The sequence below is a fragment of the Pimephales promelas genome, chromosome 21 (assembly GCF_988280905.1).
Source record: "Pimephales promelas chromosome 21, fPimPro1.hap1.1, whole genome shotgun sequence".
NCBI lineage: Eukaryota > Metazoa > Chordata > Actinopteri > Cypriniformes > Leuciscidae > Pimephales > Pimephales promelas.
Genome location: NC_142789.1, coordinates 24,406,435 through 24,432,217, shown reverse-complemented (window position 1 = coordinate 24,432,217; position 25,783 = coordinate 24,406,435). Strand labels below are relative to the sequence as shown.

Here is a 25,783-nt window from a genome sequence, read left to right as displayed (position 1 = left end):
TCAAATGTGTCAGATAGTTCATAAACGTCTTGTTTCCGATATACTGGCAGTAATGATCATTGCAGAAATAGATCTTTTGAGTCATTTTTTTTTTCAGTCTCACCCCGTTTCCGCGGTAATTAATGTCAGCTAGCTTGAGCGAGCACGCCCTGGTGTTCATCAAATGAGTTTTATGTGGCAGTGATTCATTTAAAGGTCGTCACTAAATTAGCATTAGTCTATCCAAGTCATTACTAAGAATAGCTCACAGCAAACTTGCTTTTCTTTGTTTTGTTTGTTTGTTCATGAAAGTCTGTGATGGATGAAGGTTCTAATCACAGGAGGAGATGATAAAGTACTCAACCTTTCCGCTAGTGCTGTTTTTATATTGCAAAGCAAAAACAACAAATGTATCTAAGAACATTTGATGTGTGAAACGAGACTGTAGATAGTGTATACAGTAGATGGGTGCGGTGGTTAAAGATCTAAGCTGGTAATACAAAGGTGAAAAGTTCGAACCCCAGAGGAAATAGTTAATTAGCCAGATACTTAAATTTGTGGTATGAAATGGCATTTGCAACTTATTTACTTCCTTAATGAAATTCCACATAAAACAGGACAAATAATGAGAAAATATGTGGAGTGTGACTAAAAACGGGTGTTTTATACCAGAACAGATCTGAATGCGAGTTTTCAGTGAATTGTGGTGCACTAAGGTTGCATGGAGGTTAAAGGTCAAGTTCACCCTTTGCATAAACCTTTAATAAGGATCACACTCATCTAGAAATTTTTTTTTTTTTACCTCAACTGTTGCCGCAGTGGTTACCACACTATAACCATAGAGTTTAACAGACTTTTCATTCACGTGCAGAAAATTAAAGGACTAGTTCACTTGAATAAAAACCTTTTGCTGATAATTTATTAGTCATTCTTTCTTCAGTCGAAAAGAAATTAATGTTTTTGATGAAAACATTCCAAGATTTTTCTCCATATAATGCACTTCAATGGGAACCAAATGATTCAAGGTCCAAAAGACAGTTTCAGTGCAAACTGCAAACTGTTCAAAGGGCTTTAAATGATTCCAGACAATGAATAAGGGCCTTATCAAGCGAAATGATCCCTCATTTAAAAAAAAATTCTTCATTTTGATGAAGGAGTTCGAACAGGAGAGTCACGAACGCACATGACGCGAACAGAGCAAGGCGAGCATTTGAGCTTATAAAACTTAAACTTTTTTTTTTTTAAATAAGCGATCATTTCATTTGATAAGACCCTTATTCATCGTCTGAAATTGTTTAAAGCCCTTTGAACAGTTTGCACTGAAACTGTCTTTTGGACCTTGAATCATTTGGTTCCCATTGAAGTCCATTATATGGAGAAAAATGCTGGAATGTTTTCATCAAAAGCCTTAATTTCTTTTCGACTGAATAAAGAATGACATGGACATCTTGGATGACATGGGGGTGACTAAATTATCAGCAAAAGTTTTTTTTTTTTTTTTTTTAAAGTGAACTACTCCTTTAACATTAACCGTCACTACAATTCTCCATTAATTATTGGTAAGATTTTAGAAAGGCTGCATTACTTGTTGGTTTTCATTGGCTTTTTTTTTTAAATTGGAAAGTCATTTTAGAGGTGGAGCAAGTTATTACATTTTGATGAAAGATTACGAAGACTAATATTTTTCTTCTTTGAAACAACCTGAACCGATGAATAATGCATAACAAATCCAGGAATGTGCATTGCGAAAGTAAATATGGTCCATTGACTATAATTCAAGGTTTCTCTTTAGGGTTTGTATTAAAAATGTACTGTAAGTCACTTAAGATAAGAAAATGTCTGCGAAATGAATAATAATGTAATGTACCATTCAAATATAAACCCCTCCAGCTGAGGCGTATCCTCTTTCGGAATACCAAATCTGCTGTGGTATCCACACAAGTTTATGCAAATTTTTGAAGAGATTCAACTACTTAAATTGCTTTTGAGTTTTTGTTTGAGCATAGGATGTTGAATGACAGGTAATCAGAGAAGTGAAAATGGCTGTGCTACATTCCAAGCCTACAAAAAAATGACAATCATAATTTTCACCCAGACACAGATAAACCTTCTCCACGAATAAATGAAGTGCCCCAAGAATGCGCTCTCCCATTTTTAGTGTCCTCGCCGAACTGTGTTGTGACCCTGGCTCATTCTGTCAATCCCACCATCCCCTCTGGCTCCCTCATTAGTGTCCACCCTCTGCCCCCCTCCACCGGACTGTCGGCAGGAAAGATGGACTGCTTTATGAGAGGGAGTTGATGTGCCCCCAACTACCCTAATTGAACCGGGAAGATGTATCTGTTGTGTTTTCACCATGGCAGACCGGAAAAGTCAAACAATCAACCTGCCTCCTCAAGGGAGGAAAGATGGAAGGCGGGAATGAAAAAAGCAAATTTGAGTCGTGTCCCTCTCGGTGCTTGGAGGACGTCTGTGGGACACGGGAAATCGGCTCATCCCTGCTCTTCTGATGAATAAGTATGTCAGGGAAAACTAGACGTTTCAACTTAAAGTGGACAGAAAATACAGTTTAGAATAGCGTATCAGACGAAAGAGCCTGTAAAGTGGACGATCGATCATAGTGTCTGAGCAGAGGTGTTGCCGGGGTCCCTGAAATACGCAGTTCACTGACTCCCCTTATTTGCGGTAAAAGCCCGTATGAAAGTGCTCCAAATTATCCACATCCGGACAAAATACAATCATCTTTTTCTGACTTCTGAACCTATTTTTCAACAAGACATGAATGAAAATGCATCCATTTTGGGTGAGATGTGCATTTTCTAAAGAAAAACAAATGTTTGGACACTCAGTAGATACTATTTACTGTACAGTATATCATATGTGTCCTATATACCCTAAAAGAATGTTTGAGCTCAATTACACTTTAAACAGAGTTTACATGATGTCCAATAACTTACTGTAATTTGTGATGAAAGCCTTAACAATTGTAAGGGTTTGTGAGTTGATGAAAAGCTAAAAGTTAATTAAATAACACAAATGTCAAATTTAAATAGATATTTAAAATGAAACATGTCATGTGACAGTTAACCAGCCATCAGAGAACTTTGGATTTTTTTTTTTTTTTACTAGCCTATTTAATAAAATATGAACACTAAGCAAATATTTTAGGTCAAAGGTTTTCTGCTGACCAAGAGTTTTGGAATATTTATGCTCAAAATTACAAAAAAAAGTATCATAAAAGTGCAATAAAATAGTCAATATGAGGTTGGAGAGTAAATTAAGTAGAGTAAATTATAACAGAAGTATTTATATCAAAGTTTTGATTTATGTTTGTCTAAATATTTTCCTCAAGATTTTGTTTAATATAGCTTTAATGTGCACGTAGTGTATCCAAAAAGGAACTGTTGTAGTGCATTCTTATTTAGTGTTTTCAGTGAAAGCGTGTATGTCTGTTTTCTGAAGTGTGTTATCAGGACTTGTTTTGCGCCCTCTGGAGAATCCAACTAAGTGTTTCACACTCCAGCCCAGCAGGTGGCAAAAAGAAGGTTTGAATACCAGAAGTAGTAGTAGAAGTAGCAGTAGTAGGTACCTGTTTTTTTTTGTTTTTTTTTAAACGAAATCAGGTCTTGCATCTTCTTTTGGTAGCAGCCAGTGAGGTGAGTTTTCTGATTGATTTCTATGCTCTTGTTTGATTTTGTTGTAGCATAAATATGATTTTACTATAAACTGTTCAGGAATGTAAATTCCATCCATGGGTTTCTTTGGGAATTGTCGCATTTTAAGAAATGATGATGTAAATATGTAAAAATAAGCTTTGTGGTTAATACAGATATGCTACAGTTTTGTTCTACATTATAATTTACACTCTCACACTTCAAACATCTTCATATACAAACTTGTATATATTAAACACAATGAAAGAATGTGTTTAATCTTAACATAATAGTGAGAATTTTAAATATTGGGATGAACTATGTCTTTATGTGCAGTAGATAATCCAGAGAAAGCAACAATTTAGAAATGTCAATTTAGCCAACTTTGTTTTCCACCATGTTAATGCATCCAAATGTCTGCACTTGTGTGTTTTTGTGGTCTTATATGGCTGTTATATGATGTTTGCACGTGTCTGTGAAGTCCATTTGGCGTCTTATTTATCATTGTAGGTTTCATAATGGCCTCTGATATGCACTTTGGATGTGGCCTTTTGATGGTCATGCACTGATTTGGACACAGCAGATGGCTAGGCTACCCGACTGGACAGTTTATGCAGCATTACATCACCGAAATGGGGACTCGAAGGAGGCCCACTGGACTTGGGGAGGCATTTGGGACAGAGACCATATTTGCATTGGCCAGACATGATATCATAACGACTGGTATGTTACCATTGGCCTTCACGGCCTTAAATGAAGGGATTTACTCCTTGCCTCAGTCTGAACACAACAGACATTTACTGTGTCTTAAGCCATAGTGATTCTTTTCTTTCCAGGTTCAGCTCCTGTCTACGGGGCTGTAAAATCTGATAGAGGCATTTATCGTGATACCCATTCACAGTAAGTAAAATTCCATTCACATTTAGTCATTTAGCAGATGCTTTTGTCCAAAGGGATTGACAAATGAGGACTAAAGCAAGCGAGTCATTGTAAGAGGCAAAAACAATGCAAGAAGTGCTCAAAATACAAAGTTCAGGCATTGCTCAGAGTAGCATAAGGCAGACAAGGGAGGATTAAAGTATAGGGAAGTTTTTTTTGAGGATATATATGAGTTTTGATTGATGATGAATCTAGCTGGATAGTGAAGTCGTTTCATTGAGACAGATTGGCAGGGAGGACGAGAAGCTCAGTCTTTGCCAGGTTGAGCTGCAGGTGATGTTCCTTCACCCATCTGTGCTGGTAGAAGTGTGGGAGAGATGGCTTGTAGAAGGTGTGAGGGGATGGGATCTAGGGGGCAGGTGGTAGGATGACTGGAAAGGAGAAGTTTAGATACTTCTTGGAGCAAGATGGAGCATAAGGTATCCGTTGCGGTATTCATATCAAGAGAATTGTGATGGAAGAGAAGATGACAGCTGAGGGAAGATGGAAGGGAGAAAGTGAGCACAGGTTTCGTCTGAACTACTCCGTAGTTTTCGTTATTTTTGGACCAAAATGTATTTTCGATGCTTTAAAACAAACTACAGATATAGCTATCGCTATATCGGGTGCCATTAGCAAAAGCTACATGTACTAACTTACACACCTTAATAATTATGAATTAATGAGGTGGAGTAAAGCTTAAATTCTTTATCTAACAAAGTACTCGGGGCTCTGGACGTCCGCTTGGCAATACGGTGTACATCTGAATTTGACAATAGGAGTAGCTCCTGTAAACACCTGCTATAGATGGTCGCCATTACTACGCTGTGTTTACCTCAGTAGCTGACGGCCGGAAGTAGTTATACCCGTTTTGTAGAACCCGGAAGAATGTTGCACATAACCCCTATTATTTGCAAAGTCCCTTTCATGGAAAGTCTGTTCACTTGGTGGCCATGTTTGCAACACTTTCAGGTGGCTCTTTTGGGCATCCATGACCAAGCCCTATTTAAATGGGGAATCCTGAAATCTCAAAAACGACTTGCTGAACTCACAATTAAATAACAGTTCAAATCAGCAACAAAACTTGATATGAGCTGTCGCATAAATTTTGTTCCTTATGTTCAAATTAAATCATTAAAGGGATACTCCACTTTTTTTGGAAATAGGCTCATTTTACCACTCCCCCAGAGTTAAACAGTTGCGTTTTACCGTTTTCGAATATATTCAGCCGATTTTCTGATATTTAGAAGAATATCAGTAATCAGACAGTTTCTGGTCTCATTGACTTCCATAGTATATTTTTTTACTACTATGGAAGTCAATGAGACCAGAAACTGTCTGATTACTGATATTCTTCTAAATATCAGAAAATCGGCTGAATATATTCGAAAACGGTAAAACGCAACTGTTTAACTCTGGGGGAGTGGTAAAATGAACCTATTTCCAAAAAAAAAAGTGTAGTATCCCTTTAAAAAGCTTATTAATGGCTCTTTTATTTAGATGGCAGGACTTATTCCGCCATATTGTGCATTGCACATTCTCTTATTCAAGTCAGTGGTTAAACTTCAGGAAATTGGATTAAATTTTAGTTTTTGCCATACCTCTCAGTTGACAGCACAAGCGCATTACTGTGAGGAATCATCCTTGAACTTTGTACACATAATATATGCTTGTGTGTGTCTGTCATTGAAGACAGTATTGAATGTTTACACACTTACACATTTTCCACAAGAATGACTCTTAAAATGTTCCACATGCTCAAATCTTCACATATGCTCATTACTGAATGTCACTGCAATATTGCCGTAGATGATTGACAAATTGCGTTCACCTCACCCATCATTGACGGATGAAATTAAGTAATTACATACATCTTAGATGGAGCCGAGCCTCTTGGGATATTTGCAGGGAGGAGGAGAAGAGAGTACTATTCCCAAGCTTTTTTGTCTTTTTTTTTAATCCATTACAAATCCATTGCACTGTCAACTTGATTTATGTGGCGCCAGGCCTGTGTCTCTTTCAATGTCACGCACATAAAAAATAAAGACGACGTCCTTATCATATACGATGATATCTGCTCTACCATTCAGCTTCCTTAAAGTTTAAACGGGGAAAAAAAAACTCGCCTTTAGTTCCAGCGCGCCGGATACACTCACACACGGGTAGTTTGGGTGACTTCTTACTGTAATAAAACTTCAAAGCTTTTAGGGTCACAGGGTCCAAAAATAACGCTTGCAAAGAGCCAGCTGCAGGTAAAAAATGGCTTTGGTGAGTAAATAAAACGTTGTTGCTGGAGTTGCAGGATAATTCGGGGTCTAAATCAAGGAGGTCTTTAATACCTGGAGAATTCGAAATCGTATAGCATTCCTTTCATCTCAATGGTAGGCTTTGGCTGGCATTTATTTTGAATGATTTGTGGTTTTATATGCTAGCTGCAGTGTAAAAGCTACTTTTGAATGGCTTCCAATGGAGAAATGGGCTTTTTGTTGGAGCCAGATGTTTTGACCAAACCTGACCTTAACCCTTAGATAGATCTATCTATCCTATACAGTATCTCTCACATTTCAGCAAACATTTTAGTATATCTTCTCAATGGACAATACTGTAGAAATGAAACTTGGATAGATTTAGGAGTAGTCAATGTGCTGCTTGTAGCAGTCTATATTTAATGTCCTCTGAAAATAACTCAACATACAGACATTATTGTCAAAATTGCTGGCAACAAAAGTGAGTACACCCTATGTGAACATGTCATAACTGTGTCCAAAGTGTCAATATTTAGTGTGAGCACCATTGTTATCTAGCACTGCCCTAATCCTCCTAGGCATGTAATTCAGAGCAGGCATGTAATCCCAGGTTGTTGCTGGGATCCTCTTCCACATCGCGGAGCTGCTGGATGTTAGACACGTGGCGCTTCTCCACCTTCCGCTTGAGGATGCCCCACAGGTGCTCAATAGGGTTCAGGTCTGGAGACATACTTGACCACTCCATCACCTTCAGCTTCCTCAGCAAGGCACTTGTCATCTTGGCGGTGTGTTTGGGGTCTTTATCATGGCGTTCGGCCCAGTTCCTCAAGGGAGGGCATCCTGTTCTGCTTCAGAATGTCGCAGTACATGTTGGAATCCATGTTTCCGTCAATGAAGCTCAACTCAGCACTCATGCAACCATGATGCTACCACCACCATGCTTGGCTGTAGGCGTCACCACACATCTGAGCCGAACAAGTTTATCTTAGTCTCATCAGACCACAGGTTCCAGTAATTCATGCTCTTGGACAGGTTGCTTTCAACAAACTGTTTGCAGGTTGTCTTGTGAGCCAGCTTCAGAAGTGGCTTCCTTGTTGAATTGACTTGTTGGAGTGTGAGGCGTATAGTCTGAGCAGTGACAAGCTGCCCTTTATATATATATATATATATATGGTGACCAAAACTTTTAGAACACTTGGTGTATTTAAGAGGTTTTAGTTGTAATTTTCCAAGCGGACAATGACCCTAAACGTTATTCTATCTATTGCTGGAAGTACCTGCGATGGAAGGAATCCGCTGGAGCATTGAAAATGATGGAGTCGAGACCTCAACCCCATCGAGCAAATTTAGGGTAGTTGGAAAATAAACTGGACAGATTTATTGTACATTTCAAAGGAAATCGTTTGGCTTCAATTGCAGAAGGCATGGGAAAACATTAGTGTTGAAGTTCTCAGGAAATATATTGAAACTGTGCCAGAGAGATGCTGCTCTAATTGCTGCAAAACAAGCGGACATACCAAATATTAAAGTTAAAAGTGGATAAAAACAGTGCAACTCCTTTCATCTGATATGTGTTGCACTCAGGGCAACCATCTGCATGTTTTATGAACTTTATGGAGTGAAATCATGTTTTGGAGGCAACATTTTTATTTGTTTTTACATTTTTCGATCTGTCAGGTGTTCTAATCATTTTGGCTACCTCTCGTAATAGAAGCGACACACTGTTTTTTTTCCAGGTGCTTTTCAGAATGACGCGAGCACACCATTCTCAAGTTCATTTTGGATTCAGAGACTGCAGCTTAATTGATTGACGATAAAGTGCTATAATGAAGACTTTGCTATGCCAGAATGTGAATAGCCACTGGTTTGACCTCTATATTCAGGAAAGAGAGAATGTTGTTGCTGATTGTTGATGGATATCAGCATATCAAATGAAGTGCTGATGAGCATGTGATTTACAGAAGGGCCTTTAATGGGTAACCTTGTCCATCCAACTGTCAGGGGAACTCTGAGAACAAAAACAATCCTCCAGGCCTTCTCTGGCAAATCTCCATATCTGGGACTCTATCCTTGAGGCCTGTCATGGTGCCATCTTTATTTTTCTCTCTGTTGTTTGTCAACATTGTTTTGTATTCGTTTTGGTGCATGGTTGTAGGGCACCCCACTTGACAGTCGTCTTAACAAGAAGAATCGGGGTAGGTTCATCCAAGGTGAGATTTCAGGTCACTTGTCACTTAAGCTGACAGAAGAGAGAGAGCTTGCGTTACGAAGTCTAGTGTTACGAAGCTGTTTGACTACAGGCTCGGAGGGCAAGTTGTGTTAAATGACAGCTACTGTCCTTCTCCCCTTCTTGCGCTGCATGCTGTTAGGTTGAACTCTGATGGACTGACTGGAGCAAACTGCTTCCTATTCAGCTCAGGCTGTTGTCATTTCTAACAAGGGTGTTTGCTATAAATGGCTTTGTGTAAACTGTTTATTTGGTTTCAGTGCGTTCAGAATAGGACTTTCAGTTTTTCTGAAATCAAGTCAATTACGTGATATTGCAAATAATAATTTAGCACTATTATATTAATTCGATTTCTTTTTTAAAATATTTATTTACTTATAATGGGAATATAAACAAAAATAGTGGGAAAACCCTATATTGACAAAATTGTCAGTCCATTTTGGATAGAGATGAAGTCTGAGAGAATTCTGATTGCTTTAGCGTTATTCGGATGGGATTAATTTGACAAGGGTAGATGGAGTAGTGTAATTTTACCACAGGACGTCTGTAATAGTAATGGCCAATTCGCACGGGATAAGAAATCTCAGTAATACTACCAGAAGTGGGAGGGGTACCTTGATTTACGCACCACCCTGTCATATACATATTACGTTGCTTCCTGATATCATGACAGCAAACGCTATATTTCTACACTACAACAATGCTGGTTGTTTCAACCCAAATGTGGGTGAAATATGGACAAACCCAAATGTTGGGTTAAAAATGCAATTAAAAAAATTACAGCTGAAAGTGAAAGTTGAAGTTGGGACAAAATTTGAAATTACATTTTTAACCCAACATTTGGGTTTGCCCATATTTGACCCAAATTTGGGTTAAAACAAGCCAGCATTGTTTAGAGTGTATGTATATAAAACAGTTTGGTCTGGTCGAATGATTTAATAATACATTTCTGATTGGATTATGTTGGTTATCGGCACTTACCTGTTGATCTGAATATTATGTGGAAAACTTTTTTTTTTTTTTTGCCACAGACTCACCGCCTAGAACGCAAATGAATACTTCTTCAAGCGCCCCCATACTTAAACCTTGGAAAACTACTTTTCAAACTGGAAATAATGGGATATTTACGTACATATTTACAGAAGGTCTAGTATTACAGTACCTGAGGTAATTTTTCCAGACCTTTTTACTGTAAGGTAAAAGTCGGCGTAATCTTAACTGACGTTGTCTGTAATGATAACTGAGATGGCACATTAGCACGGGACTAAAATCACTGAGAAGCTCTGGTGATAATTACTTTACCCGACCTCTCCATGTTGAACAAATCCAGTCAGTAAAGGGCTTTGTTTATCTCAATTCCCTCATGTACTTCCATATTTACAGAGTATAACATGACTCTAACTCATGCCGGTGAATAATAACGCATATGGCTGATGACTTGCTGTGAATGACACCATAACGGATGTCTATTTTTGATTAATGGCGGTGTGTTACATGATGCACAACATGGTGTCATGTATTTCTCTACAGTGTTGGTTGCTATACCCACAACACTGAAGCCTTCGCCTGCCAAACATGAGCACTTGACCCAGAAACTTAAACTGGACCGTTTATGGAGCACATTTATAGTGGACACACTACTGGTCAGCACTTCCTTACTGGAAAGGCAGTCAAGTTCACTGGCACACCTCTCTCTATCTATCTCTCTCTCTGTTATTTTCCCAAGGCCTAGTACTAATTACGTTGTCACAGAGTGAAAGACAAAGAACTCAATGTGTACACTCAGGACTATAGTAATAATAACAATAAATGCAATCATAATAATAACAACAACAAGATAATACATTGACCTGTAGCTCTTCCCCAGCTGATGTGGGTCGATGATGGCTGCACTACAGCGTGCGTGTGTGTTCATCATTGAGGCTAATGATGTCCCCGGGTCCCTTCTGAAGCTGGTGGAGATCTATCTATCTATCTATCTATCTATCTATCTATCTATCTATCTATCTATCTATCTATCTATCTATCTATCTATCTATCTATCTATCTATCTATCTATCTATCTATCTATCTATCTATCTATCTATCTATCTATCTATCTATCTATGTATTTGTTTCAATCTGTCTACATCTCTTCGTTCTTTCTGTTTTTCTAAGCTGCTGTTCTGTCCATGTTTTTATGTATATGTGTTAGATTGATACTATCAGACACGATGTAAACTGTCTCAGTTCTGTTTAGTGACCTGTATATGACGTGACCTCTGCATCACTCCATAAGTGTTTATGATGGATTCCAGTCATAAATCTGTGTCTGCGCATTCTGCTGAACGGCATGAGGCCTGAAACAAGAGTATAGACTTTACGTTTGAAGGTACTATATGAGGATTCGTGATGAACACAGCACTGCAAAGGGAAGGAAGCTGACAGTTAAGCTGAAGAGAAAGTGCAGAGTTAATCTGATTTCGATATCGATACGTTCTCAGGTCGAGAAAATGACATCATTGCGTCTCGACTCGCGCTCACCTCGCTTAAACTAAGCATATCGGTTTTGACGGTTTGCCGACAAACACCGGTGTGACCTGACATTGACGGAGAGGCTTGTTGGAAACGGTGTAATTTCTAAGGGCTATTTTGAGCATGAGACAGATGCCTCATTTACGTAGATCAATAGAACAGATCTCGGGGGCGGAGTGGGCCGGACTGACACTGGGGAGGTCCATGTGACGCTCACTAGAGGCCTGCTATATATATCACAGCCTCACACTGGGTGTCATATTACCACGGTTACCGACGTGCCCAACACGCCAGCACCTGACTCGAGGTGGCGAGGGGACTCGCTGAGATGGGTAATGAGATGAGTCAGCCATGACATGGCAGAGTAACGGAAAGGAAAGTGTAGGACAAAAGAGGGTGGAGATAGAAGTATAGAAAGGTGAAAAGAGCAAAGATACAGTGATAAGAGGACGCTACGTCACCATAGTCCTGATTCGCTGAGTCATTCATTTTCTCTCTAATAAAGCCATGATTCACAACAAAAAGAATTACCTAAAGGTCAATTTCTAATGAATTAGTGCGGCTAAAAAGTGTGTGTGTTTTTCTTTTTTATCTAGACAGAGGTGGACAGGGTACACTCTAAAAAAATGCTGGGTTGTTTTAACCCAATTTTGGGTCAAATATGGACAAACCCGAAATGTCGGGTTAAAAATGTAATGTAAAAATTTAACCCAACGGCTGGGTTAGTCCATATTTGACCCAAAGTTGGGTTAAAACAACCCAGCATTTTTTAGAGTGTAAGATAAGGATTTTTTTTAAACAATTTGTAAAAAAAATTAAGGTTTGTTTTCTGTTTAAGATGATCCTGATGAATGAAATGCTCATGGTGTTTTTATTTTCTCTATTTAAACAGCATTAGCTCTTCTCTGCAAGCTCATGAGAGACACAGAAATGTCCAGTTCCTGATCTTTTCAGTGAATCAGTTGATCCATTTCACTAAACTGGTCTGAATGATTCGTTCACAAATTGATCTGATTATTGTGCTCTGCTCACAGACTCTAGTCTCCCAATTTAGTGGAGGATTTTCAGTGAATAAAGGCTTCTATATCTTTTGTTCCTCACACAAAGCTATTATATGGCATGGCATCAGAACACTTGAGATATAGCACATGGACTACTTCCATGGTGCTTTTGTGTCCTTTTTGATGCTTGAAAGCTTCAGTCTCAATTCGGTGTAGCTTAATATGCTTCACACAACATATAAGTGTAGCTTTCATGCTTTTTATAGGCATCACAAAGTGCCGGGCTTGCCTCATTTGGCACCTTAGGCTTTGCCTAAATGTCACCTTATGTGTTCCTGCTGGTACATCATAACTTGTGAGAGCACCAACTAAAATGTAAAATAATTGAAAATCTTCACGGGGTGCGTTTCGCAAAAGCATCGTTATCCAACTACGGTCGCAAGTTCCATCGTTATCAGCATAGTTTAACAAGTCTGTGTTTCCCGAAACCATAATTCCAACGAATCGCCGTATTAGTGTGGATATGGCCTCATTCTTAAAACGTACCGGTTTCAGACTCTTTGAGAAATTTGCCGGTGAAATGTGTATTATGAATAAAAAAGTGTTTTTTTTTTAACCTTGGATGCATGTAAACCTACTGAAGGAGACCTTTAAAACAAAATTAGGAACTTTTAAAATAGCATAAAATGGGTACTTTAAAAGATAATATTTTCCATATGCAACAGAGATACTGTAGAATGAAATAATTGCTTCTTCCTGAAAATGCATTCATGTTTTTTTTTTTTTTTTTTCATAGGTGTCTCATCTAGTGACTGATGTGATAGCCTCTGTGTCGATTTGTTAACTTTGAGACACGGTGTCAAAGTGAACAGATTGTTTGTTCACACTTTTATGATGTGCTCGCTTACTGTATATGATGCGCCATAATTATTCATGAGGCATTGTCAAAAATAGACTATTAGCGTAACTTTGACAGGTAATGAAATTAGCAGCTCTCTCACGTGGTCTCTTGCTAAGTTCGCTTAGCCTATGCGAAACAGATCACCACCTATAGGGCTAATTGAGCCATTAGCACCTTAGCACGGTTCGTGACTACTCTGCATAGCGATATTAGATGAGATGCTTATATTAGGAAAGGACTGCTATCATTATGCACAGAACCACTTTACACCGAACACCGATCTGAAGTGACATCTCTTAATTTTTCCCCGAGACCTTGCCGGCCTATTCCCGCGGTGCGAAATTTGAGTGGCTTTACTCCATCAACCCCTAAAGCTAGTTTGGAGAGATGTGCGTGTCAGTGCTTGACTGTTGCGTTATTACTTAACGGCTGGAGAGTCAAGCAGGGATTCTGGCTCGGCTCTCACACTTGAAGATGACTGCATGAAGGCATTAGACTCTCATTGCTTTTATCAATTTCTTAAACAATGAAAGGAGAGGGCTTAGACAAAACACCTCTGAGCGAGAACTACACCGTTTCAGTAATCAGTCCCTGTAGTCCTGGATCGAAGACGCATTTGTGCGGCTCCGCTCACATGCCGAAGCCGGACTCGCCGAGGTCAGGGAGGTCGCATTATTCTGACATCTACAACTTCCACCTCATAACAAACACGCAAAGCATGAAGTCGCGGTCAGTTGCCTTTAGCTCTTGTTCGTGTAGCGCAGTAGTTCGGTGAGACCTGGAGGAGAAAGACATCATTAATCTTCATTCTACACCTTTCAGTTCATATTAAGCAACATAATACCAATGGGACTGTTTGAAAGAATGCCTGAATTATTGCTATGAAGCATCTGTCCCAGTGGCATTAACTAATATAGACTGCACATTACTCGCTTTAAAAGTCATTTTTAACACCACAGCTAATGAATGTTAGCCTGAGTGCTGAGGTAAACATTAAATGTGACAAATGGGGAATGTGAAAATGGAAAAAAACAACAACACCAAAAGAATGATGAGGTAATCATAACATGCCTCAAAGTTTAAGCAACTTTTATTTATTTATTTTTTTACCCGTGTAGAACATTTCTCCAGCTATGGACACTTAAAGCGATATTCCAAAGGACATTCATCTTTCATTCTTTTCTCACCCTCATGTCAGCTTTTTTTTTTCACATTTCAGAAATTGTTTGATGCACTGTAAAAATAATGTCGCTGCCTTCAATTTTTAAGTACAGTCAACTTGGATGTTTAAGTTATTTCAACTTAAATGACATTCAACTGACTTTACAAAATAAGTTGAATGTTGGATAGCTCATAAAAGAAGTAGGTCTGTCAGTTAAACGCGTTATTAACGGCGGTAACGCAAACCCATTTTAGCGTAAATTTTTTTTATAATGCGATTAACAGTCTTTTTGGCTTAGCAAACTTTGTAGTTTTCTTCACATGCTTTTGCGACAGGACGCTGCATGTACGTGCTGCGCTATGAAACACATTCATTTCAATGGTTTGCGCCGCGCAAGGACGTTTTGTTGCTTCGCCGATCTAGCTAGACCGGAAACAAAACAACAGGCACGCCGCACACACTCCTTTGGGCTTGTGAGCCGGCCTAATAGTTGGTTAACGTTACGTTTTGAGTGGATGACGAGAGTGAGATGCCGAAATGGATGCCAATATGCGAATTCTCCGCCCCCTCGTCAATATCAGGACCTCGTCGGTATTTCTTTCTCCCTTTTATTGATGGACAGTGTTACATTGTGTGAGAGATTATTTGCTCCAAGTGAGAATTTTTTATTGTGAAGTTGAAAACCGTATATGCCAATGTTGTTGTCAATAAAAAAAAAACATTTGTACAAAGCAAGCCGATCCACTTTACCATGTTGATAAGATCATTAAAATGGGGGAAAAAATAATGGGACAAAAAGAAATCAAGAGACATTTAGAATAGATACAAATGTGCGATTAATCGTGAGTTAACTATGACATTAATGCGATTAATCGTGAGTTAACTATGACATTAATGCGATTAATCGTGAGTTAACTATGACATTAATACGATTAATCGCGATTAAATATTTTAATTGTTTGACAGCACTAAAAAAAGTTTTCATAACGTATTGATCGTATAATTTGTTTACAGTGTGGAAATGAGGAAATTGCTTTTGTAATATTTCGAAATAAAATAAGGTTAATTTCATATGTATTTTAATGCAAACTTGAAAATGATAAACTAAATTAATTACTATTAATTTTCATACACTCTAAAAATGCTGGGTTGTTTTAACCCAAATTTGGGTGAAATATGAACAAACCCAGCCATTGGGTTACATTTTTTTTTTTATTAAATTTTTAACCCAATGTTTGAGTCTGTCCATATTTGACCCACAATTGGGTTAAAACAATTCAGCAATTTTTTAGAGTGTAGTTTACCATTTTTTTCTTTAAACAAAAATGGTAAACTACAGATTTTTCTTTAAATTGCCACGTTTCATATTTCATGTCAAGCTCTTTAGTGCCACTATTGTGAGTATATATTAAATTGATTTGTCGTAATTTGTGGAAAAAGTCGTTTAAAATTGATTGCACACAGTGTATTTATTTCAAACTTAATTTGAATGAACATACTGAAAATAGGTTTATAATGGATTATCTTTGTTGAAGACACTTTTGGGTCTTTGGGTCTTTTTAATAGCAAAAAAATTGTTTTCAAAATCATCATAACAAAACGTGACTGTATGTTAAGAAACACCCCTATATGTATATGTTTTTTTGTGAGTATTTATTGTTTGCATCTTCTCCTTTTGTTCTGTCATTTCAGTCATCATTGTGCTTTTAAGGATTATTAGTTTCAATGCATCTAAATGTCGCACGTCACAGTTGCGGTAAAGATGAAGCGATACGTGAGTGTAATTCTGTTAGCATGCACCGAGTGCAACAGTCATTACATGCATAAATAAGTCTGCTGTCTGCTTTTCCCAGTATACCTGCCTCCCTAAAACTTATTCACCAGAATTGTTAAGCAGTTTTCCTCCAAAACACAATCTTTTCATAATCGTTTCATAAATCCTTCATGGCACCTCACACAGAGACTCCGATCGGGCGGGCGAACGAGACGACTGCTGTACGGCGTTAGTCATGGTTATGAAATTTGTTCTCAGGCGGTGAAAACTGGTTACACCAAAGCAGAGATTTTCTCAAGGCAGTGGGGCAGAAATATAATTTAAAAGTCAATTTGTCTGTTTATATTTCCTTTCCTACGCTTGTTCGTCTCCATTATTTAGGAGGAGCCAGGAAATAAAGGCATTGCGAGTGTGGCTAATCCACATCAGAATTTATAAAGGCCTGTCTGTTTCAGCTCACTCGAGGCTTGTGTGACACAGACTGAGTCTTTAGACGCTCGCTTCAGCTCGGAACACTTGCCTGAAAATTGGTTTCAGAAACTCACACTCAAGCAGGCTGGGCATCATTAACTTCCCTGTCATTGGTTTTCTCTTCTAGCTTCTATGATTGCTCATGTGTTCATGTCATATATGCATTAAACATTTCACCTAAATATTACATTTTAGTCATTATTTACCCCTTTTTTTTACCCATACAGTACAAGATTTAAAAAAAAAACCCATCATAAATGTCTTTGTGCACTAAATATCTCTGTTCTTCTAAAGCCATAGCATCGTGGAGGGAACTGATTAAAATTTAGACTATTGTTTGGAATAAAAAGCTATTTTCCCTCATGCAGTTGCAGTGAATATTGCGGAAGCTTGTTTTCCAACGTAATAAAGAAATGTAAAATATAATTGCGGCTTTTATTTCACAACCCTGACACTTTTTTCCTTACTATTGCAAGGTTACCTCTCGCAATTCTGACTTCTTTTTTCAGAATTATTTTTTTTTTCAACTTTTTTCTCAAATTTACGAGACAAACTCGAAATTGTGAGATAGAAGACAGAATATTGAGAAAATAAGTCGCAATTTCATGTTTAAGTCAGAATTGCGGGATATAAACTTTTTCTTCATATATGGACTTCTTTTTCTTCCAATTGCGAGTTTATATCTCGCAATTCTGGCTTCTTTTTTTTCTCTGAATTAATTTTTTTTCTCAAAATTTCTAGATATAAAGTCGCAATTGTATTTTAAAGATTGCGGGATATTAACTTTTTCTTTATATATGGACTGCTTTTTCTTCCAAATGCGAGTTTATATCTCGCAATTCTGGCTTCTTTTTTCTCAGAATTAAATTTTTTCTCAAAATTGCTAGATATAAAGTCGCAATTACGAGTTAATTCAGAATTGCGAGTTTAGATCCCGCAATTCGGACTTTTTTTTTCCTCGCAATTGCAAATTCTGTGGAAAAAAAGTCTGAATTGTGAGATAAAAAGTAATAATTTCCTTTTTTATTTTTTCCATTCTTTGACCGAAACAAGCTTCCATTGAAAGACCTATGTCTCTTGACTTGAATCTTGAAATACAGCGCACAACTTGCGTGTTCTACTTTTATGGTGCTTGTAATTTTTTGCTGCTACGATTCATCAATTGTTTCTCAGACTCAGAAAACATAACAAGGAATAAGTTTGGAGTGGCATGAGGGCACATAAAGATCATTTTAATTATGGGTGAACTATCCCTATAATGAGGAGTTTGTGTTTTAGTTTTAATGGTTGTGTGTGAGAGCAGACAGCAGGCAAGCGTGAGATGGAGGGAAGCAATGACTCAGTCAATAAAGCACAAGGCCCATAGACGAGACCAGCACAGTTTGAATAGGCATTTTTGTGAAGTGCATCCGCTACCATGAGCACTTGGCCGGGTTCGTCTGGGCCTTGATGTAAATGTCAACATAATTACTGCAGAAGCCGAAACAATGACCTGTGCAGAGAGAGAGAGAGAGAGAGAGCAACGTTCTCAGGGAAACGTACCATTTACCGCCTCCTCCTGTTTCTTTGATGTCTCCTCTTATCTCTCATCCTCTTAAGTTCATGTCAGCTGATGAAAGAAGGAGACGTGTATCTTTTTAGACAGAAAATGGTCAGCCAAAAACTGTGCATTTTGACTGCCAAGGGCTATGTCTGCTTTTAAATGAAGAAATGATGTGGCTTGTTTCTGTTGTGGAGTGTTTTACATGCTTGTGCTGTTGTATAGAGAAGTATTTCTATGACAGGCTTTGATAAATATGCTGTGGTCAGTCTCAGACGGTCTATTGATTACTGACTTGATTGCTTACATAATGGTGAAAAATGAACAAGGTGGAAAACAAAGAGCTAAAGTTAGCCGTTCATCATCGGCATACGCGAGTAGTGTCAACTTTTTTAATCACCTTTTCATTTTTCATTATTTTATTGATTTCTGTGGAAATGGAATGTGAAACATTACAGAATTAATATAAGGTAATATATGATTATTATTCTCTTATTTGATGTCACTTCCTGGAGGATAATGTCAGTATAGACCTGGAATCTCATAGCTAGACATTCAGAACTGACAGCAGAAGGTCTGGACTCCAGCAGCTTTCATTGGCCTAAGATGACATATGACATGGAAAGAAACCAATCACGGTTCGTTTTGTTCAGTGTCATATTTATGGGCGTGAAAATGTAAAGTCAATGTCCCAACAATAACAGACCGGCGATAGATTCATTCAAGAACATTATGCAAGTTAGCTGCAACAATGGTGCTTTTGCGAAATTCAGCGTTTAGTTGATCCCGATAAGATGGGCGCTCTTTGTCACAATTGCAAACATGACGGCTTTCTTCTTCCATGAGGGGGTTTGGCATCACAATAGATTTGTTTCCTGGAAAATCTTTAAAGAACGTGCCTGACAGAAATCCTGGCAGAAATAACTGTATGGTTTCAATAAATTGCCGGTTTAATGGAAAAAGCAGTGACAGCATTTAACCCCAATTTGTTATATTCTTAAAGGGATAGCTCACTTTGAAATTAATTTTTGGTATGTTTTAGCTTACCTCAAGGGCATCCAAGATGTAGGTGTCTTTGTTTCCACAGTAGTTTCAATTTTGATATTTTTAGGTCAAACCGTTAGGTCTGTCAGTCATATAATAGAGGTCTATGGTCACCATCTCCAAGTCCAAGTCCAAATTAAACATGATTTAATGACTCGTAAATGTAAGTACACATTAATGGCCTAAGACACAAAACGAGTGGTTTGTGTGAGAAAACAGACAGTATTTATATCGTTTTTACCTCATGTAACCACAGTGTTTGTGATTTGACAGTTCGGTCTACGCAAGCGCCGGAAAGCACCGGATTTGATCTCTCGCTCGCGGTTTCGAAAAAAAAAAAATCAACGTTGTCTGTTGATATACAGAAAATCGCAATGGAAGACAATTTTGATATAATCTAAATATGTTTAGATCTTAACAGTGAAAGGTAACTCTTCCGAAATCTCTGTGTAAACAATGAGTGACGTACATGCGCGAGATATCACTTGGATGTGGCTGTGGTTACAAGAGGTAAAAATTATATAAATACTGTTCGTTTTCTTACACAAATGGCTCGTTTCGTGTCTTAGGCCATCAATGTGTATTATGAGTCATTAAATCATGTTTAATTTGGACTTCTCTGTGCATGCTTTTTGAGGTGGTGACCATAGACCTGCATGATATGACTGACAGACAAGAATGGTTTGACCTAAAAATATCGAAGTTGAAAATACTGTGGAAGCAAAGACACCTGCATCTTGGATGCCCTTGAGGTAAGCTAAAACATGCCGAAAATTAATTTCAGAGTGAACAATCCCTTCAACTAATATGACTTTTCTTTTTAAAAATGGTGAATTTAATGGTCTATCTGATATACTAAGATGTATAATGTGGAATGTGTGATATCCATTCTTATACACAGCTTTCATGTTGTTGTTTTTTCCTGCTGTCATTTCCATTTTTCGCCTTCAGTTCGCTTCATCCAGTGTTTGTACCAAAGTCAGAATGGCCTGAGAAAACATGGGCTCGCATTAGAGAGAGAAGCCCTGGACCCGGTCAGAGGTATTAGTGACGCATTTGATCATGCATGGCGGACTCTCTCCTCGGGCTGTTCTGGCCTTTCTGTCGGCAGCTTGGCAGGAGACGCTCTTGGATACGAGCTGCTCGCCTTCCTATCTCCAGCAGCGGAAGTAAGGCCTAGTGCAAAATCTAGCCAAAAATCACTCACTTACACACATAAAGGAATCTTGCCATATTATGTCTAACAGGTTTTTCATCCTGTTGCCAAAGCTTTGTGATTAGCAGAATTAGCTGTAGGAATCTGATAATTCAGATGAGATTTGAAGAGGGATGAATGATAGGTTGGCGTTCCAGTAAGAGAGAAAACCACTTTTTGCACAGTTTGTGGAGCTTGATCTCACGTAGCCTTAATTTTGACAAGTCTATACACTGCATCTTGCCGTGAATGACTGCCTGGAACCGAAGTATAGTTTGCTTTGTGGATCCCATTTATCTGAAATGATTGGTTGTAGAAAAACCCATTTAAATAATGGCGTCCATGATACAAAACAAAAAACATAACAGAAGTATTTAGTATTGAGTATCTTACAGATTTGACTGAAAAAAGTGGACTATGCCGTTTAGTTTACTTGCTACCAAGTGTCTTTTAATAATGATTTCTATTTTGGTGTTCCGCACTCAAAGCTATCGTTTGGAAGAAATACACATAGCCGGATGAGTTTGGAACAACATGAGGGCGAGTAAACGATGACAGAATTTAGATTTTTGGGTGAACTATCCCTTCAGATATTGAGAGAAACTTACCTCAAGATGCTTCTTCAGGTTAGAGGTTGAATCTTTTGAAGCGGATAAAAGTTTAGTTGCTGGCAAACACATCTCGCATTGTACTGATGTGTTGCGACCTTTGATGAATTTGTAAGTAAAATGTTCTGTGTATTTCCATGAGGAAAAATGCATTGCGCCCGTGGCTCTCTGAATCCTCCTCCATGTGTGACTTGTGAGCGAGCAGGTTGCTCATCGATAAAACTATGAACGCGAGAGGGCATATGGGAAATATCCTACAACGAATTATCTCACTGCAAATATTTTTAGATTATAATTTATATTATAAAAATCTTGCACACTTGTATAATATAAATAATTATATATTATAAGGTTTAATTTGACTATATATATATATATATATATATATATACTGTATGTATATGTATAAATATATACTCTATATATGTATAAATATATACTGTATATATATATATATATATATATATATATATATATATGTATATGTATATATGTGTATAAATATATACTGTATATATATATATATATAAGTCAAATTAAAGTATATATATATATATATATATATAAATATATATTCACTCTAAAAATGCTGGGTTGTTTTAACCCAACTTTGGGTCAAATATGGACAAACCCAAATATTGGGTTAAAAATTTAATTAAAAAATTAATTAAAACATTTAACCCAATGGCTGGCTTTGTCCATACTCAAAGTTTGGTTAAAACGACCCAGCAAATTTTAGAGTATATATATATATATATATATATATATATATATATATATATATATATATATACCGTTCAAATGTTTTGGGGTCAGTAAGATTTTATTTTTATTTATTTTAATTTTTTTCCAAGAATGCATTAAATAGACATGCATTTTTTTTCTTCTTTTTTTTATGCTTTCTAATTTGTTTTAATTAATATTTCCACAAATATATAAAGTAGCACAACTGTTTTCAACATCGATAATACTAAATATAGAAATTAAAAAAAAAATCTTTAAATATAATGCTAAATTGTAATAATATTTCAGAACTGTATTTTGGATCAAATAAATGCAACCTGATGAGAATTAAAATACTTTTTTTTTTTTTTAAATACCCGACCCCAAACTTTTGCATAGACGTTTTTAATTTATTTCTACTGGAATTTTTGTATCTTAAATAATTTGTATTTTAAAAAGATGTATTCCATTACTCCCCAACTCATGAGTGTTCTGTTGATGTGCCCTCTGAGCACTTCTACAAGTCTGAGGCAGGTTGCATAAACATAACCATTATGTTAAAACAGAAAAAAGACCCATAGCAGAAAGTCAGGGGCAGTCAGTTTTACTTTTCGGCATCAAATTAGGCCAATCTACATGTTTTCGGTTAGCAATGAACAGTCTTAAAGAAAAATATGTGATGCCAGATGCCAGTTTATGCAACGGCCTCTGGATAGATATATTCATGATGATGATGATGATGGTCATGCATGATGTCACTGCTCATGGGCGGAGCCTGTGTTATGGTTAGCAGGAGGCCCTGCAGATTTATGTCTGAGACGTTGTGGGGCTCAGTGGGCATTTATGGAGAACAAGCACACCACAAATGTTTGGCGGGAGACAAATGAGATGTTTTCATGCTTGCATTTTCTGCTTGTGAGTCTCAGTATAGCCAGTTCACAGAGTCTCTGAGTGGGAGCGATTCTACGGCTTGTACGCTTCAATCCATCATGGCGCTTTCTGAAGCTCTGTATGGTAATTTGCCTTCCGGGATCTGCATAATGCTCAAGGAGTCCTCGCCCCTTCCTCAGCACCAACGCCACATCTCCATTTTAAACAGATGTTAATGGGAAAACGTGGCCCGTGCTTTTGTTTACTTGGTTAACTTTGAAGTTCTTCACACATCAGCATAATGTTCGTGACTTATGCTCAAGCAGAATGCAAACGATAGGGAATGAGAGCAGGAGCATAATGCGAAATGTTACGTTCACGAGCACAAACGGCAACACGGTTTTCATCACGGTTTACACAGTCAAATTCTTTAAAGTGTCAGGAGGTTTAGTGGAGAGAAAAGCCCAAACAAACATAAAAGGCATCGGAGCGAGATTAAAAGGATGGAGGCAATCATCCTGGAAAGAGCCGTTTGGTGTTCATTTTACACATCTTCAAATATCGTTTAAAGTGGATGGCTTTGATGAAGTGTTTTTCTTCCTCTTTCTTTCTCTCATTCCTCATCCTTATTTAATTGCCATGTATTTGGAAGGACGCATACAAATATGTAAGATCAACATCAGGTAATGAAGTGCGGAGAGCCGAAATGACTCTTAAGGAATGGCAAATGGAAATCATAGCACTACAAACTGTTTATCAGATGCAGATGGTTTATATCATTAGATATACATGAGAAGGAATTAGGGCTATTCACTATGTTAATTATGTGAAGCTGTTAAAACATTTTGTTAATTGAAATAATACTGAAATAAAATCAAATAGATGAATAACCTTTAAGTAAAAAGTAAAAACTTATAAATTAAGGGCAAATATTCAAAAAATATAGACATAAAAGCTAATTAATAATCATAAAATAAACTATATTAATATACACAATACCAAAATAACACTGGGTAGGTGTAGCAGGTTTAGTTTTTTAATGTCACCAAAAGTTATCCAAAGGTGCCTTTTTGATTGTTGTTGTTGTTTTGTTGTCTAAACTCGACATTTGCCTTGTGTATAACAGAATGCAGCCAGCACATGAAGCTCAGCTCCTGAAAGGGATTTATTGAATTGGAAAACCTAAGGGTTAGATAAAAGATCAGGGCGATGTGAGTGCCGTCAATAGCTCGCACTGAAGTCTGCTAGTGCAGTGCATTGTGGGAGGTGTGCTGTGGGTGGAGTAGCGTACTCCATGTGTTTGAGCGGTCCGGGTCAGAACGGGAAATGACAGTGTGTGTTTCGGAGTAGTGCCTTTCCATGCTTCCTCAGTGAATTGTTGCTTTCAAAAATATACTAACTTTGGTTGTCTTACTATTTTTGCGGGATGCAGTTTGTGGGTGTTTATTCTACTAAGTTGACTTTAATGTACCAGGCCTTAATTAATTTGCTTATATTTTTATATTTCTATTTCTTATGGCTTCAACAAAAAAATGAACCAGCACAACTAATATATAAATCATAGTTTTTTTATTTCATTTTTTATGTTAGAATCAGATGCAGTAGGTTGCCTTCCTTGTTATTTATTTTTGCTATTTTTCAGAATCTATTATTATTATTTTATGATTTATGATATTTTATCCTTGTCCTAGACCCAGTCTGTTAATATAAAAATATTAATTATTATATTTAAAACTGATTCTCGCAACAAAGAGTAAACAAAAACATTTTTTTTATATTTTCTTGAAAATACTTTCTATCAATATTTAAATCGTCTCTGGTTACGTATGTAACCCTAGTTCCCTGAAGGGAACGAGACGCTGCGTGTAAACGCCGTGTAAACGCCGTGGGAACGCCTCTGCGTGACGAGTCATGAAGCACGTATGAAATCTGTCCAATGGCGAGACGGAACGTCATAGGCGGGGTGACGTATCGACCAGGAAACTATAAAGCATCCCCGAAACACAAGCGCAACAGCTTCTGATAGGACTGAAGCAAGCGCTCACGGGCATGCTGGGAGTATGGCATAGACACGCAGCGTCTCGTTCCCTTCAGGGAACTAGGGTTACATACGTAACCAGAGACGTTCCCATTCAGGGAACTTCGAGCTGCGTGTAAACGCCGTGGGAACGCTAATACCAACGCCGCCATGCGAGCAGGTGTCCGTTGTATGAAATCAGGCACATATTTAGACGAAAGCACCTGCGCCCCTGGAGCGGAGCTACCATACCCCTGGTTGAGTGAGCCCAGACAGCCAAAGGAGAAGGCTGACCGGCGGACTCATATGCAAATGAGATGGCCTCGACCACTCACTTACTCAACCTCTGCTCAGATGCGGGACAACCTTTCTTCGGAGGTCCAAAACAAACAGATAACTGTTCAGGCTTTCTCCACAGGGCAGCTCTGTGGACATAAGCATCTAGAGCCCTCAGAGGGCAGAGCAGATTAGTTTCTCTTGGTCTGACCTCACAATACCACGAAGAAAAAGAATTACCAATGGGTATCTCCCGTGAAAAGCTCCACTCAAAGGGACGTGGTAAGCAGACAGGCCACCACATACACCTTTAGTGTGGAGTGGGATAACCCTGTGGAGAAATGCTCCAAAGGAATTCCAGCACCGCCACACCGGGCAGTTAACTGGGTCCAACTGGTGTTCTCCCCACCAAGAGGTGAAACATTGCCACCTCAAGGCATATAATCTCCTCGTGGACGGAGCTCTGGATTGGAGGATGGTCTCCACGACCTTAGTCGAGAGACCCGATTCTATGAGCTGGGCCCCCTCAGAGGCCAAGCCACAACCTCCATAGATCTGGGCGGGGGTGAAGTATCGACCCGCATCCATACTCGGGCCGGCCAACGCGGGGCTACTAACAGTAGAAAGACCCCGACTCGGTGAACCCTCTCCAGAACTCCTGGGA

General features: G+C 38.1%; 1 long non-coding RNA gene across 1 annotated transcript in view; it reads left to right on the top strand.

The window, feature by feature from the left end:
- Positions 1-3,593: 3,593 nt before the first annotated feature.
- The window catches only part of LOC148970471 (uncharacterized), a 44,770-nt gene continuing 22,580 nt past the window's right edge, over positions 3,594-25,783 (top strand). Inside the window, exons 1-3 of the long non-coding RNA XR_016148441.1 lie at positions 3,594-3,635; positions 4,143-4,355; positions 4,469-4,532. This is a non-coding gene — a long non-coding RNA (uncharacterized LOC148970471). The remainder of the gene's footprint in view (positions 3,636-4,142; positions 4,356-4,468; positions 4,533-25,783) is intronic.